Source organism: Sorex araneus, chromosome 1, assembly GCF_027595985.1.
Source record: "Sorex araneus isolate mSorAra2 chromosome 1, mSorAra2.pri, whole genome shotgun sequence".
NCBI lineage: Eukaryota > Metazoa > Chordata > Mammalia > Eulipotyphla > Soricidae > Sorex > Sorex araneus.
Window position 1 is genome coordinate 120,493,419 of NC_073302.1, and position 16,084 is coordinate 120,509,502.

The following is a 16,084-nucleotide window of genomic DNA, read 5'->3' on the forward strand; positions in this document are numbered from 1 at the left end:
AATAACACTTTGTATGCAATTAATCACTGGCTTTAAAAATTTTGTAGTGCGACTCAAAAGTGTTACGGGATTATATAAGTTTTGAAGAGCACAAAACACGTTAAAAATTAGATGGAGTTATGTATAACTAGTTTAACCAGGAGTTACCTGGTTACACAGAATTTCCCTGCCCACTCTTGCTTCTGCATCCATCGCAAGGTTCAGCACTCCCCAAATTTTTAACAGTTGTTTAATCCCTGGGTTATTAAGCCCTGTTCCTGACATAAAGTGAAATAACACTTTTTCTCTTTCCTTAATGCTTGGAATTGAACCCAGGGCCTGACGCTTGCAAAGTGATTCTTAGGCTCAGGAGAGGGGATTTAGATAGTGTACGTTTCAGCTGTGTAACTATTGTACCTTGGAAACAATCCAGGTGACAACTGACGGAACAAAAGCACTTACTAGCGTTTCAGCTGTTGGCTATGAAAACCATGTTTGCTAACAAAAACACTGTAAACAACTTCGACCATTTTAGCCAGAGCTTCATCAGAACGATCCTAACTGATTGGTCTTGCCAAGTGATAATGAAGTTTGTTCCTGTTATAAAATAAGCCTGCTGTAAAAGTTTCGCCCTGTTAAATAAGCCCGAGTCTGTTGCTACTCCCGCTGTTGCAGAAACAGTGTTTGGGCCAGAGAGATAGTACAACAGGTAGGGCGCTTCCCTGGCACGTGGCTGACCAGGATTTGGTTCCCTGAAGCCCACATGATCCCCTATATCATTAAATTAAATCCCATCTAATGTGGTGCACTAGTCTTGGAATATGAGTGGTGTGAAGTATGAGATGTCACGTGGCCCCAGAGCATCCTTGTGGTCCAGGATATCGGCTGCCCGGGCTGGGTCCCTTGGGGGGGAGGGGCCTCACCCACCCCTCTCTCATATGCCCTGAATGAAACAGCCTGGCATGGCCATGAGGTATCATTTGATGCTCTCTTCCGAGAGAGAAGGACAATGAGTCCCTGGATCGTGGCCATTGATGAAATTATCTGGTCCCAGTCAGAGTTGGCTTGTGGGTGTGACTTCTGAGTTGCCGAAAATGTGGGGGACAGAGGCGGAGGTCACCGTTCGAGTGGTACTTTCTTTTTTGGGGGGGGGGTCACACCTGGCAATGCACAAGGGTTACTCCTGGTCTGCACTCAGGAATCATTCCAGGCGGCTTCCAGGTGACCATATGGGATGCTGGGAATCGAACCCGGGTCGGCCGGGTGCAAGGCAAACACTCTACCTGCTGTGCTATCGCTCCAGCCCCGAGTGGTACTTTCTTAAAGGATCTTAAAGCATTATGTACCTTTTCTTCTTTTTAAGAGCTATTTTTATTTTAATATCTTTATTTAAAATTTTATTTTAGGCAACGATTTTTTTCTTTTTCTTTTTTTTTGGGTCACACCCAGTGATGCACAGGGGTTACTCCTGGCTCTGCACTCAGGAATTACTCCTGGCGGTGCTCAGGGGACCATATGGGATGCTGGGAATCAAACCCGGGTTGGCCGTGTGCAAGGCAAATGCCCTACCCGCTATGCTATCTCCCCAGCCCCAGAATAGTATTTTTAATAGTACTGAAAATTGTTGCCGGGGGCTGGAGCAATAGCACAGCGGGTAGGGTGTTTGCCTTGCACGAAGCTGACCTGGGTTCAATTCCCAGCATCCCATATGGTCCCCTGAGCACCGCCAGGAGTAACTCCTGAGTGCAGAGTTAGGAGTGACCCCTGTGCATCGCTGGGTGCGACCCCAAAAGAAAAAAAAATAGTATTTCCCCGCCACACACACTTTATTTAAATGCCGTGGTTTACAAAGTTGTTCCTGATGGTTTGTTCCAGGCAGTCACTATTCCAGCACCAGTCCCGCCACCACAGTCACCGTCCCTCCTTGTTGGTGAAGATAGCATTGTGCTTTCTCTATACACTGTTCAGGCACGCATGCCCCAGCCCCCCAGAATGCTCACCACCCTGCCACCCTTTTAAAATAATTTTCTCTTGGGAGTTTAATTTGACTCTGGCAAAAAAAAAATGCTGTCATTTTTCTTCCTTAAAGTGACAGAATCAGTTTGTTTAAGAAGTACCTGCTGAGTCTGTAATTCTGAGTAATCATAGTTTGTTGATCATTCATGCAAGTAAAAATGAGAAAAGATCGTTGGCTCAGTTCATGTTCATTATCCAAATAACTGCTTTATTGCTTTACTCTCTTTCTCTTTCCCGCCCCCAACTCTCATCGTCATGAATTACATGAGTTAAAAAGTTTTTCAGTATTAGGTTCCAGAAGTCCAGTGTTTCAACACCAATCCCTTCAGCAGTGTGCATATCTTGTCACCAATGTCCCGTCTTCCCTCCTGCCCCCCAGCCTGCCTCTGTGGCTGACATTTCCCGCCTCCCCAATTGCCCTGGTGTCCCCTTCCCTAACTTACCCCCCACCTTCGTGGCAGGCTTCCTACTGAAGAACAGTTCTGTTCTTCATTTCTCTTGCCATTGGCTATTTGTTATTCCCTTACGTTGTTTCTTTATCTCCCACATATGAGAGATCACTCTGTGTCTGTCCCTCTGACGTGACTATCTTCATCCACCACGATGCTCTCCAGATCCACCCACGTGCCTGCAAATTGCATGACATCCTCTTTTCTTACAGTCTAGCAGATTCCATTGTGTGTCTGTACCATAGGGGCATTTTTATTCTTGGGAAATTGCATATTGAACTGCTATGGATATCTCAAGGCAGAGACAGAGAAGAGAGGGGAGGGGGAAAGACACACACACACACACAGAACCTAATTTTTTTTGCCTTGATAACCATTGGATTTCAATACACATTTCCCAAGAATAAGGATGTTCTTTTGCCTCGCCTCATTATTATCAACACTTTAAAAAATTCAGTAACTTTACTTAATACTCTATTTATTTATTTATTTATTTATTTATTTTGGGGTCATACCTGGCGATGCACAGGGGTTACTCCTGGCTCTGCACTCAGGAATTACTCCTGGCAGTGCTCAGGGGACCATATGGGATGCTGGGAATAGAACCCGGGTCAGCCGCATGCAAGGCAAACGCCCACCCCGCTGTGCTATCGCTCCAGCCCCCGCCACTTATTTATTTTTAAGATTTTTATTTTGGGGTTTGGGGGCCATGCCCAACAGTGCTCAGAGCTCACTCTTGTCTATACATTCAGAGATTACCCCTGGCAGGGCTCACAGGACCATGTGGGATGCCAGGAGTCGAACCTGGGTCAGCTTTGTGCAAGATAAGCGCCCTCCTCGCTGTACTATCACTCCGGGCTCCTATTACTCAGTTTAAATTTAAATTTCCCCACGTGTTCTTTGTTTCTTCCCCTGAGCTGATCAAAGTTCAAGCACTTCACTTGGTCACGGGTCACTTTTATTTTTCTTTATTTCGGTCAGTCCTGTAGTCCTCTGGGTCCCTGCCTGTGCTTCCCGGCCCTTAAACTATCTCCCCCCGTCATTTTGAACCTGTTTTACTTTTTGCAGGGGGATCCCAGGTAAGCTGTGGGTACGGCTTACCTCTGGCTCTGTGTTCAGGGGTCACTCCTGGTAGGGTTCTAGGGACCCTACGGGGTGCCAGGGATCAAACCTGGGTCAGCCTTGCCCTCTGTACTATCTCTCCAGCTCCGACTTGAATCATTTTTTAATTTGGTTTAATTGCCAGCTACTAATAGTTTCTACGACACTGACACTTTGCTTGAGTTACAGTGAGTTTCTGGAAGTGCTTCCCATAAATTCAAGATTTGTCTGAGGGCTGCCCTGTGGCTCAGTTTCTGGTGAAATGTCTTCTGCATGAATGCCACTGAGGGATGGTTCATCATTGCCCCACTCCTCTGGCCAGGCAGGTCTGTTAGGCTCAGATTGCTCAATCGACTTATTTCAAAGACATCCTACCACCCCTTTGCATTCTTGCAAGCGCAGGTATGTTTTGGGGACTGTCTGGAGGGGAGGCAGGGCCAGTGAGCTTGAGGTGAAGGCTGCCCAGGACCCGCTGACTGTCCCATCACTGAGCGCATGGGCAGAGAAAGGAAAGCTTGTAATGATGGGGTTCATGGCTCTTGATTTGGGGAAACCAGGGCTATGGAGCTCTCTGGCTATCGGGGGACTTATCGGTGGACCTTTCTAGCACCTGGACCTGTCTGTCCCCTGGAACAGCTATCCTGGTGAGAGCAAAACTGCAACCACCCATTCCCGAAGCACACTGACAGGGCCACCAGTGAAGACTGGGTGCCCCTTCTCTGGCGACCCCTGGTGTAGCCAAGGTGCCTGGGAGAGGTGCCAGAGCACAATCTGGGTGAGGTGACTATGGTGCCCCGGGAGACAGGTTTCCCAGCAGCCAGGAGTGACACAGCCCGGCTTCCGGCAAATGGATGGCCTTCATGGCCAGTGGAATAAGGTGCAGACACCAGTGAGGAACATTTGAGCTGGCCATGGTGTTGGGTGTGGGTGGGAACGCATGGGTCAGCTGGGAGGTGGCCTTGGAGGGGGTTTTGTGTCCATTTCACGATTCATCTTTTTATTTTATTTTATTTTTGGCTTCTTGGCGATGCACAGGGATTACTCGCCGCTCTGCACTCAGGAATCACTCCTGGCGGTGCTCTGCTCTGGGGACCATATGGGATGTTGGGAATCGAACCCGGATCGGCCACATGCAAGGCAAACGCCGTACCCACTCCAGCCCTCCATGATTCATCTTTCCAGCAGATCAGAGCCAGTGAGGAGACTGGGGGCAGCCAGGCTTGCGCGGTGCTCCAGTTCCCCTGGATCTCTTTCGCTGTCTAGGGATGCTGAGAGATGGAAATCTCATCACCCGAGCCATTCTGCTCCTGGCTGGGTTTGGTCCACGGCGGAAGGAGAATCGGGTGAAGCGGCTGAGCCAAGCTGCATTTGTTTCTTACCGCTGCCCCTTTCCCGGTGGTTCCGATGAGTTTCTTCCTAGTTACAGTAACTCCTCCTTGGCTGTTTTATTATCACCCGTGCACTGCTTTCACATGGTGACCCTCTGGGTTTTCCTAAACCTTTGCTTAGGAAAAAAAAAAAAAGAATCTATGTAAATCTATGTAAATCTATGTAAATCATCATATAAAGGATCTATTTTAGGGCCTGAAGAGATAGGATAGAGGATAAAGTGCTCCTCTTATACCCTGCTGACTCTGGTTCGAATCCCTGGAACCACATAGAGTGGGTCCCCTGGGCACACCCTCCCCCCTCCGGGCCACAGAGCCAGGAATTGCCCCTGAGCACCCCTGGCAGTGGCCCCGGCACCCTCCCTTTCCTCCAAAGAGAATCTATTTTAACATACGTGCTCTTGGATTTAGCTTAACTCAAGCGTCTTAGTTTGAGAAATCTTGATGGGTCACAGGGAACTGAGACTAGCCGAGAACTAATATCAGCATGAAAAAAAAAAATCTCCCTGCAGTCTCTGCTGATTACGTCCAGGGCAGACCCAGCGAGGGTTTTCACACTGCAGACTCCAGGCTGGTGAAGCAGTTTCCTGGCGTTTACTTTCAGTGTGATCTCCCTGTGCCTCTTAGCCCTGATGGATCGAGGACCGGAAACACCAGTGGGCAGCATCAGCTAGACATCATCCATCCGGGAGACACGTTCCGAGCAGGGTGCGGCAGTCTCCATCCACAGTACCAGGGTGCTCCTAGGCTACGTTCCCTCCACCCCATCTCAGCACCAGCTCCTATCAGGCCTTTGGGGGGAGCAGGAGACCCTGACCAGACCACTGGTATCATTACCAGCACCTGGCAGGGAAGAAGTTGCCAGCACATTCAGCCTCCAACACTGTTGCCATGCAAGGGGGTCAGCTTTAGCTAGGGAGATGGGGTTCGGGGGCGGTTCTTGGGAGGCGGTGGGAGATATTGGCAGCTTGGAAGAATGGACCTGGTAAATCCTTGAGGTAGTTGGTAAGTGTGACCCCCAAAACTTCCAGCGACAGATGCCAGACCTAGAAGCCTGGAAGACTCATCATAGGAAAGCACATGACTTTTTTTTTTTTTTAAATCATTCCAGTGGTTATTTGTATGTCAACCTCAATATTTAGAAGTGTCCCCTGCAAGGGAGATGGAATTGCCTTTTTCTGTGTGTTTAACAGGTGGGAAAGGTCTGACAGTTTTGCCAGACCATCCCGAAAAAAAATTGTAGCTTCAGAAGTTCTGTGGAGCCAGAGTGGTAATACAGTGAGTGGAGAAGGCGTTTGCCTTGCACGTGACCAACCCGTGTTTGATCCCCGGTATTCCAAACAGCTCCCCAAGCAACGCCAGGAGTAATTCCTGAGCGCAGAGCTAGGAGCAACCTCTGAGCATCGCTGGATGTGGCCCCCAGCACCTCCTGCCAAAATTCCCTTATTCCGTTTCTAAGGGTGTGTAAGCAACCAGGAAGAAGATCTTTGGGCTCCACCTAGTGGCCATTCAAGGAGTGTCAAGGTCTGTAGTGGAGCTGCTGAAAGATGGCTCCTTACTTCTGTAAAATACCACAAAATCACTAAACAAAGTATAGACGACAAATATGAAAAAAATGTAAGACTCAGACAGCATCAATGAATGACAAAATTTTCATAAATATTTTCAAAACAAAACATTGGGAAAAGAAGAAATCAGTGATTCTTTGCATGTGTAAGTGAAAACTAGCTGAAATAGCTCTTTCGTCATAATTAATGCCTGGACGCTGGTTTGTTTAGGGGCCACACCAGAAGTGCTCAGGGGTCTTTCTGGGGGAACTTAGAGGACCATGATTGAACCGGACCATCTAGCATGAAAAGATAAAACCCAGCCTCTGAGCTGATTCCTGGTCCTAGACACAGTTTTGAACCATTCCCATGTACCAAATATTAGAAATAGATTAGGATATTAAGCGTATATTTAAATATAAAGTAGGTCAATATTTGATATATATGTCAACATATGAAACATATATAGATTCTGTAGAGACTGTATAGATGTTACCTTTTTTTGGGGGGAGGGGTCATATCCCACGGTGCCCAGGGCTTACTCTGGGCTGTGTACTTTCACCAAGACTTCACACAAGATCAGTCCTAGTACTCAGGGACTGGTACCAGGATCTACCGCATTAATGCAAGCACCTTGCTATTTTCCCAAGAACTGTTTTCCCAGCACCCTTATCCTTATGGGGTTTTGAGAAATGCCCCAGCAAACCCATGGGTTGGAGACCCCTGGATTCCACTGTTAAATCGCTCCACTTTGTCAAGACCTGAGTATGTGTGAGAAGAAATAGCTTTGAATGCAGGAACCTATGTTAAACACACACAATGTACAGAGAAATGAAAGCGAGGAGCCTATAACTATACACACAGAGAATAGTGTGCGTGTACCCCTGGATACGCCTCATCGATACCTGTACTGCAAGCCATAACCTGGACCAACCTTACCAACTAGGCGGTGAGGAGAAGCAGAATGCAAAAGGATGCACGCGGCATGGTGCCTTTTACCTCTCATTAAGAACCGCACAGGGGCTCTGCCCTTAGAAGGTGGAAAGGTGAGGGAGGGAGGTGGCCCAGGGGCAGGAGGGCAGGCTTTGCGTGATGGAGCCCTAGACTCCTTCCAGGCATCCCATGGTCCCCGAGTAGCCCCAGAAGCAACCCTGGTGCATACAGCCCAGGGTAGCCCCTGAGCACTGCTGGCTGGGACCCGCCCCCCACCCCCCTTCAACAATGAATCCCATGAGCAGGGCTGTGGTTCAGCAGTCAAGAACAGGCTTCTGCATGTACGAAGACTCAATCCCCAGCATCTGCTCTCTGCCCTAGGGAGCAGATGGGAGCTAGACAGCCCACGCTCGTGAACTGCCCCTCCAGCCACGGGGAGCACATCCCTCTCCCGACCCCTGACAATTTCACCTGAGTTTGTGGTGACCTTCTGAGTTGTACTTCTTATTTTTAAGAACTTCTTATTTATAAGATTAAAAATATAAATAAGTTTCCCTGCAGGGCTGGAGAGATGGTACAAGGATTAAGCCACTTGCTTTGCATGAGGCAGACCTCCCCTGGGTTCAGTCCTCAGCACTGCGAATGGTCCTGTGAGCATCGCCAAGAGTGATTCCAGTGCACAGACAGGAGTAAGCCCTGAGCACTGCTAGGTGTGGCGAAATAGTCACTGTCACTGTCATCCCACTGCTCATAGACTTGTTCGAGTAGACACCAGTAATGTCTCCATTGTGAGACTTGTTGTTACTGTTTTTGGCATATCAAATATACCACGGAGAGCTTGCCGGGCTCTGCCATGTGGACGGGATACTCTCAGTAGCTTGCCGAGCTGTCCAAGAGGGACTAAGGAATCGAACCCAGGTTGGCCGCATGCAAGGCAAATGAGCTACTCACTGTGCAATTGCTCCAGCCCTAGGCAAAATAGTAATATGACAATAAAGATATAAATAAATTCCTCTTTCCTATAAAAATTATAGATATACATATATATGGTATCTATGTACAATTACAGAACCTTCACTTACTGAAAGTAATATATGAAATCCTTTTATTCACAACTCCCTCCATATTAAAAAGACTCACTGGGGTTCGGGCATCATGGTTTGCAACACAAGTATTGACAGGTTATCATGCATATCCCTTTGCCTACTCTCAGCACTCAATTCTTGTCCAGAGCAAGTGTTTTCAACTATCATTGTGACAGACGGCCCTTCTCTATCCTAGCTGCCCCTCTCTACCTGTGGCAAGCTTCCAACAGTGGACGAGTCCTTTCAGCCTTTGTTTCTACTGTCCTTGGATAGTAGTTTCATTATATATATATACATATATATATACACATATATATACATATGTATATATTTACACCCCACAGTGAGTGTGACCAGTCTTTGTCTGTCCCTCTCTTTCTGACCCATTTCCCTCAGCACGACACTCTCCACGGGACCCCTGTGTCGTTTGCAGTGCCAGCAATCCAACTCAGGCCCTCACAGACTCAGCGCCACCGCTCCACCGCCGAGCCTCCTCCCTCACCCAGGTCTCCTGTTTTACACACCGCCATCCACTAAAATATCATTAAGTCACAGTGTACCCCTGCAGTATGTGTTTCTGGGGGAGGAGAGAATGTCAGCTCTTTGGGGACCACGTGCAGTACTGGTGAGGGTCCGGGACTTGTTTTCCCTTCTGAGCAACCAGATGTCCTTCGAGGCGTCACTCCACATAGCCTTCGGGGTGACTCGTGCTGGTGGGCTTTCAGCCTGTCCCCCTAACTGCCACTAACCATCAGAGCTTGGGGCTGGGGGTGTCTGTAGTGATGGCTTTCCTGAAAACGCCTCCTTCCAGATTTGCTGTTTATTTTCCTGGATATCCTTTTGTTCTCACTGAAATTTTTTTTTGGTTGTTGTTCATTGGGGCGGCCATACCTGGTGGTGCTCAGGGTTGACTCCTGGCTCTGTGCTCAGGGACTTCTCCTAGCAGTTCTTGGGGACTCTGTGTGGTGTGAGGAGGGAGACAAGGTCAACTGCATGCAGGGAACGAGCCCGACCAGCACTACGATCTCTCTGGCTCTTAATAGGTTTAGTTTTTAGCCCTAATAGAATTAGGTGAAAAAAATGTAGAACATCAAATAAAATTCTAGCAGCTCATTCTAGTCAAAGATCACAAGCTGTTCATTATTTTACCAGAAGGTGGTAGCAAAGTTACAATTAGGCCTTGGGTGAAAGTGTCCAGGGTCAACGCGCAATGAAAGCCTGACCCAAACCCTAACAAAATAGAAACCAAGAAAATAGGGAGGCAGTGAAATGTCTGCTTATGTAATATTTCACTTTTATCTTATAGTCCAGTTCTTACCACTCAGTAATTTGAAAAGCAAAAAATTTCTGGGGCCTGGGGCTGGAGCAATAGCACAGCGGGTAGGGTGTTTGCCTTGCACACGGTTCGATTCCCAGCATCCCATATGGTCCCCTGAGCACCGCCAGGAGTAATTCCTGAGTGCAGAGCCAGGAGTAACCCCTGTGCATTGCCGGGTGTGACCCAAAAAGAAAAAAAAATCTGGGGCCTGATAGTACAGTGGGTAAGATGCTTGACTTGCACTCGGCTGGTTTTTGATCCCAGCACCTGATAAGGCCCCCAAGCTCTGCAGGAGTGAGCCCTGAGAACAGAACCAGGGGTAAGAATGGCAGAGAGAGAGAGAGAGAGAGAGAGAGAGAGAGAGAGAGAGAGAGAGAGAGAGAAGAGAGGGAGAGAGAGAAAGGAGAGGAGAGGAGAGAGAGGTTGAGGGGGAGGAGAGAGAGAGAGAGGGAAAGAGGTTGAGAGAGAAAGAGGGAGAGAGAGGCTGAGAGAAAGAGGGAGAGAATAGAGAGAGAAAGAGGGAGAGAGAGAAGAGAGGTTAAGAAGGTTAAGAGGTTGAGAGAGAGGGAGAGAGAGGAGAGAGGTTGAGAGAGAGTAGAGAGGGAGAGAGAGAGGAGAGGAGAGGAGAGGAGAGAGAGGTTGAGGGAGAGGGAGAGAGGTTGAGAGAGAGGAGAGAGAGAAAGAGAGGGAAAGAGGTTGAGAGTGAAAGAGAGGGGGAGAGAGAGGCCGAGAGAAAGAGGGAGAACATAGAGAGAGAAAGAGAAAGAGGGAGAGAGAGAGAAGAGAGAGAAAGAGAGAAGAGAGGTTGAGAGAGAGTAGAGAGGTTACGAGAGAGAGGGAGAGAGAGTAGAAGAGAGAGAGAACATCACCATTTTGGAATGTCATATCTGGAAGGATTACTTTCCCCGATTCACTCTCCTAGCTCCATGGATCTCTAAGTCCTGCTTTAGCACTGTGGTTTGTGTTGCATTGCTCTGTAGGTCCCTTAACTTTGTGCTCTGAGCTCTAAGGATGAGAGAACCCTCTTCTCCGCAGGAAACCCACCTGCCAGCCGCGTTCGGGGTCTGGCCTCAGCGCTCCAGGGCTGCTGCGATTCATCTTCCTGTCAGCGGGAGACGCACCCTAGAGGTTCCTGCTAGTCACAGCAGACACGGCCTCATTGGCCCCACACAGCGCCGTCTCCTCACTTCTCAGGGCTCATGTCAGCCCAACACTTGGCTGTTCCTGCCCATGGCCCTTCGTGCCCAAAGGAGAGCCCAGTCCACGGTTCTCGTTCAACCTTCACACCTTTTCCGCCCCATCTTAGGTGGGTTCTCTGCAGGCCGGGATCATCAGGGACAAACGCCCCAAAGAGTTGGCTCTAAGCCCCCTTCTCCTTCAGGTCCTGTGTCCGCTCACAGCTGGGGCCAAGGCCAAGGCAGTTGCTGTCCCCTGCAGAGCACTGTGGCTCCAGAGACTCACAGGGACTTGGTTTCATTTTTTAGACCACACTTAGCAATGCTCAGGAGTCACTCCTGTCAGTGCTCAGGGGGCCATATGGGATGCTGAGGATCGAACTCAGGTTGGCCACATGCAAAGCAAGTGTCTTACCTGCTGTGCTGTCTCTCCAGACCCTCACCAAGACTTTATTTTTTTTTTTATTTTAGTTTTTGATATATATATATATATATATGTTTTAGTGAATCACTGTGAGATACAGTTACAGACTCACAAACTTTCGTGATTACATTTCAGTCATACAATGATTGAACACCCATCCCTCCACCAGTGTCCATTCTCTACCACCAATGAACCCAGTATCCCTCCCACCCCCCAATCCTATCCCCCCACCCCCACCGCCTCTGTGGCAGGCTCATTCCCTTTTACTCTCTCTCTCCTTTTGGGTGTTATGGTTTGCAACACAGGTAGTAAGTGGGCACCATGTTTGGTCTATAGACTACTTTCAGCAAGCATCTCCCATCCCAAGTGGGCCCTCCAAGCATCATTCACTTCGTGGTCCCTTCTGTATCCCAGCTGCCTTTTCCCCCAGCATGACTCACCAGGACTTTAACTATTGGGTTCAAGGTGCTGGAGTGTGAGGTATGGGAGGCAGGGAACAGGTCCGTGACCCGAGCCCCCTCCAATGTCACCCCGCACCCCCGCCCACCTTTGCCATGGTGTTAGTTTCCTGGAAGTTTGTTGGAAGACATAGAAGTGAAAATCTGGCTAAACTGATAGTGCCTGTTTCCAAAAGGAGGGGGAATAATGAAACAGGAAGAAGAAATCTGAGTCAGGGAAATGCATGCTTTGATGTGTGCTTTCTTTGTACACTTAATTTTGAGCTTGTGGGGGTGCATGTTAGCTTTAAAACTGTGATTCTAGGGGCTGGAGCAATAGCACAGTGGGTAGGGCATTTGCCTTGCATGTGGTCGACCTGGGTTCGATTCCCAGCATCCCATATGGTCCCCCCGAGCACTGCCAGGGGTGATTTTTGAGTGCAGAGCCAGGAGTAACTCCTGTGCATTGCCAGGTGCGACCCAAAAAGAAAAAAGAATCCCGTGATTCTATTTCCACTGAACAAAGTTCTGCAGACTCCTTTGCCAACTTCCAATGGTTTTTCAAACCTTGAAGGAGGACGTTTTCCTGGGGGGGGGCAGGGTGGGGGATGGGGTGGAGGGTTTTCGCTCCTAGTAGTGCTCCAGGGGCCACATTCAGTATTGGGGATCAAAGCTGTGTCTGGAGCGTGCAAGGCGAGCAACACGCCAATGGGTTTTCTCTCCAGCTGAGTCAAAAGATTTTGAGAAAAATCCTCACAATCTGAATCGCAACTCCGGGCACTCTTTTGCGGTGTGCCCAGGGTACGGGTTTGTTTTCCTTTTTCTTTTGCTTTTTGGGTCACAGCCAGCGATGCTCAGGGGTTACTGCTGGTTCTGTACTCAGGAATTACTCCTGCCGGTGCTTGGGGGACCATATGGGATGCCAGGAATCGAACTCCGGTCGGCCTTGTGCAAGGCAAGTGCCCTACCCGCTATGCTATCGCTCCAGGCTTCCGGAGCATGGTTTTTGTGAGACTGTGGGCTGAAAGGAGAACCAGTTTTTTTAAAATTATTTTTTTATTTTTAAAATTTTTATTGAATCACCATGTGGAAAGTTACAAAGTTCTCAGGCTTTTGTCTCAGTTATACAATATTCAAACACCATCCCTTCACCAGTGCCCATATTCCACCACCAAAAACCCCAGTGTACCCCCCGCTCCCGCCCTCCCACCCCCAACTGTATAACTGATGAATTTCACTTCATTTTCTCTTTACCTTGATTACGTTCCATATTTCAACACAAAACTCACTATTGTTGTTGGAGTTTCCCCCCAAGAAAGACAGCCCTACTACCAAGGAGGCATTTGATAATTAGTTTTCCATTGCTGAGAATGAAGAGATATGTAGCCCCACTGCTCCAAGTACATAACTCTTCTTTTTTTTTTCCTTTTTCCTTTTCATTTTTTTTTTTCCCTCATCCCCCTTCCCGAGCCTCATAATATGTTGGACGCCATGCCGTGTTTCTCCCTGAAAATGGGAAACAACCGGGAAAGAGGGATATTTCCTCTTCTCAGCTGGCGTGGGGCTGTTGCTTACTTCACAGTCCAGAGAAGTGGCTGCTACTTTAATAACCTTCAATATTTCAACAAAAACTCAGTGTTATTATTTGGAGTTTCCCCCCGAAGTCAGACCTATTAAAAAGGAACCGTTTCACATTGCTGACAATTATAGATGTTAAGTCTCTTTGGATTTCTGTATAAAGTCCAGGGAAAATTCTGCCAGAAATTGCATAGCCCAGCTCACAGTCCCAGTGCATTGCTGTAAGAAGTCTCTGGAATCAAAGTCTTTAGGCGCAGAGGGTCCGCTTCACTCTCAGCAGCTCCGAATTTATCTGGGCCGAGGGTCGAGAACCAGTTTTGAAGGGGGCTTTGCTGTATCTCATTTTGGGTGAATTCTCAGCCCAGCAGTTGGCTGTTGGATGGGGAGACCAGAGCCTTCTGAAATGCAACTCAAGGAAGGGCAGTTTCCCAAGGGCCCTTTGCAGCAGGAGACAAAGCAAACGAAGTGTTTTCTTTGCATGCAAGAGGCCCTGGTTTGATCCCTGCCACCTCTCCCATCCCTAAGACCCCCTGGGAAAGACCCTGAGTACTGAGCTAGGAGTAGTTCCCATGCACCACTGGCTGTGGTCCAAAAAAAAAAATCAAAATCAAAAGTAAAAGAATAGCCATGTTGTAGAATGCCAAAGCTTTGCAACAATTATTATTATTATTATTATTATTATTATTATTATTATTTTATACCTGTGGACCGGCAAGAAGAGGGAAAACATTTTATGGAGTGCTAATGAAGAAATAAAAGCCATTATTTATAATAAAATATTTATAATCAAGGTTTATGGTAGCCCCACTACTTGATCCAGGTGTGCCAATTATTAAGGAGCAATAAATGTTCATGGCGCATCAGCCAATTTCTGTAGACAAGCCTATAAACCGTTGGTTGCAAACCACCACCTTAGAATTCTCCCGGACAGCCTGAAGATACTCGCGTTCAGAAATAGCTTCTGCTCCACCCCCTTTTCTTCGTTGTCATGACACTTGTGGTTGCTCGCTGCTGGTTACACACGTGGGGCTGGCGCACGCTTTGTTGCTGAGCTAATGATCCCTCATGGCAGGCTCCCTGGGATCACACTCAGCTTGTGGGGTGGTTCTGGGGGGTCAAACAACCTCCCACCTGCAAGGGGGGGTGCTCTAATTCTGAGCCACATCCCCAGGCCCATGGCTCCGTGTGACTTTGTTGCTTGCCTATTGCTGTCTTCTTTGCTAAGTCCTCCCCACAGCATAACCCAGGCTTTGGAGGTGGGAGTACTGGGTTTTAGTTCCTATTTGAGGCACGGTGACAATGTTCATGATAGGGTTTCCTGCATGCGACCATCTGACACCACCTCCTCCAGTGGTGTCCACTCCCCCACTCCCCTCCACCATTGTCTCAGGGTCCCTCCACTCTTGTGTCCCTCCTTCTAGCTCCCCACCCTTTGTTAGCTTAGTTCTAAGGACCAATTCTCAGGTTCTCTTGCCTTTGGCCATTGGCTACTCCCCTATTATGTTTCTTCACGTGCTTCTTTATATACAAATGAGAAGGAATATTCTAGCTCTGTCTCTCTCCTGGGTTCTCTCAGTACCACACCCTCTAGTTCCATCCATGTAGCAGCAAATCCCATGATTTGTTTTTTCTAAGAGTAGAGCGTACTCTGTTGTGTATATACCACAGCTTACATCCATGACTATCCAGCCATCTGTTCTTGGACACTTGCTCTTTTCCAGACCTGACTGTTGTGGATGGTGCTGCAGTGAACATAGGCATAAATACAATTTTGCAATAGTGTTTTTAAGTTTTTAGGCAAATACTTCTGAGAAGTGGATGTGTTGGGTTGCACGCAGGCTCAACTCTTAGTGTGGGGAGGGGTGTCACATTGCTTTCCAAAGAGTCTCACCCCGTCATACCAGCAGTGGACAAGGGTTCCCTTTCCCCCATACTTATGCCAGGCTCTGGGTACTTTGATAGAAGCCTAAACCACCTGCTTCATGAGACCAGGGAGTAAAAGACCGGGGAGATCAGGTGGAGCAAAAGCATATCTACCTTGCCTCTTCTCTCTTCCCCAAGCACCCCTCCATCTCTGTGGGGCTGGTTCCTTGGGTTCCTCACTACCATTGCTCCTGGGGGGGGTCCCTGGATTCTCCACATCTTGATTAAATACTGGATTCACTCAGAAAAAGATCAATCCATACCCCTCATAGGAGTACCTTGGTCTCTGTCTCTCAACAGTTCATCTCGTTGTCTTGATTTTTTGAGCTGTTCTGTAGAGTACAGTTTAACTCAGCATGGACGGGCAATGCACTATACCTCCAAGTATCCAGTTGCTGTCCCACTGATGTCTCCCTTGGTTTCAGGCCACTTGGAGACAAGATGGGAAGCACACAGAGATGGAAAGTTTTGAATCTGGGCATCTTCATCTCCTAAATTTCAACAGGTACTTGGCAGCCTAGTGCGTTTCTTTGTGCGTCTCACTTGGAGAGGAAGAACAAGGATAAGAGGCAGCTGACCAAGGAGTCAGAAAGAGATGAAGTACCGTCACCAGTGGTGGTCCCCACAGGCTATTCCTCAGAGTTTAGGTGTGTTAGGCTATACCATATAAACTATGTAGTCCATCAAGGTTGGGGTAATTACTCGCTGACATTTGCACAACCACAAAATTG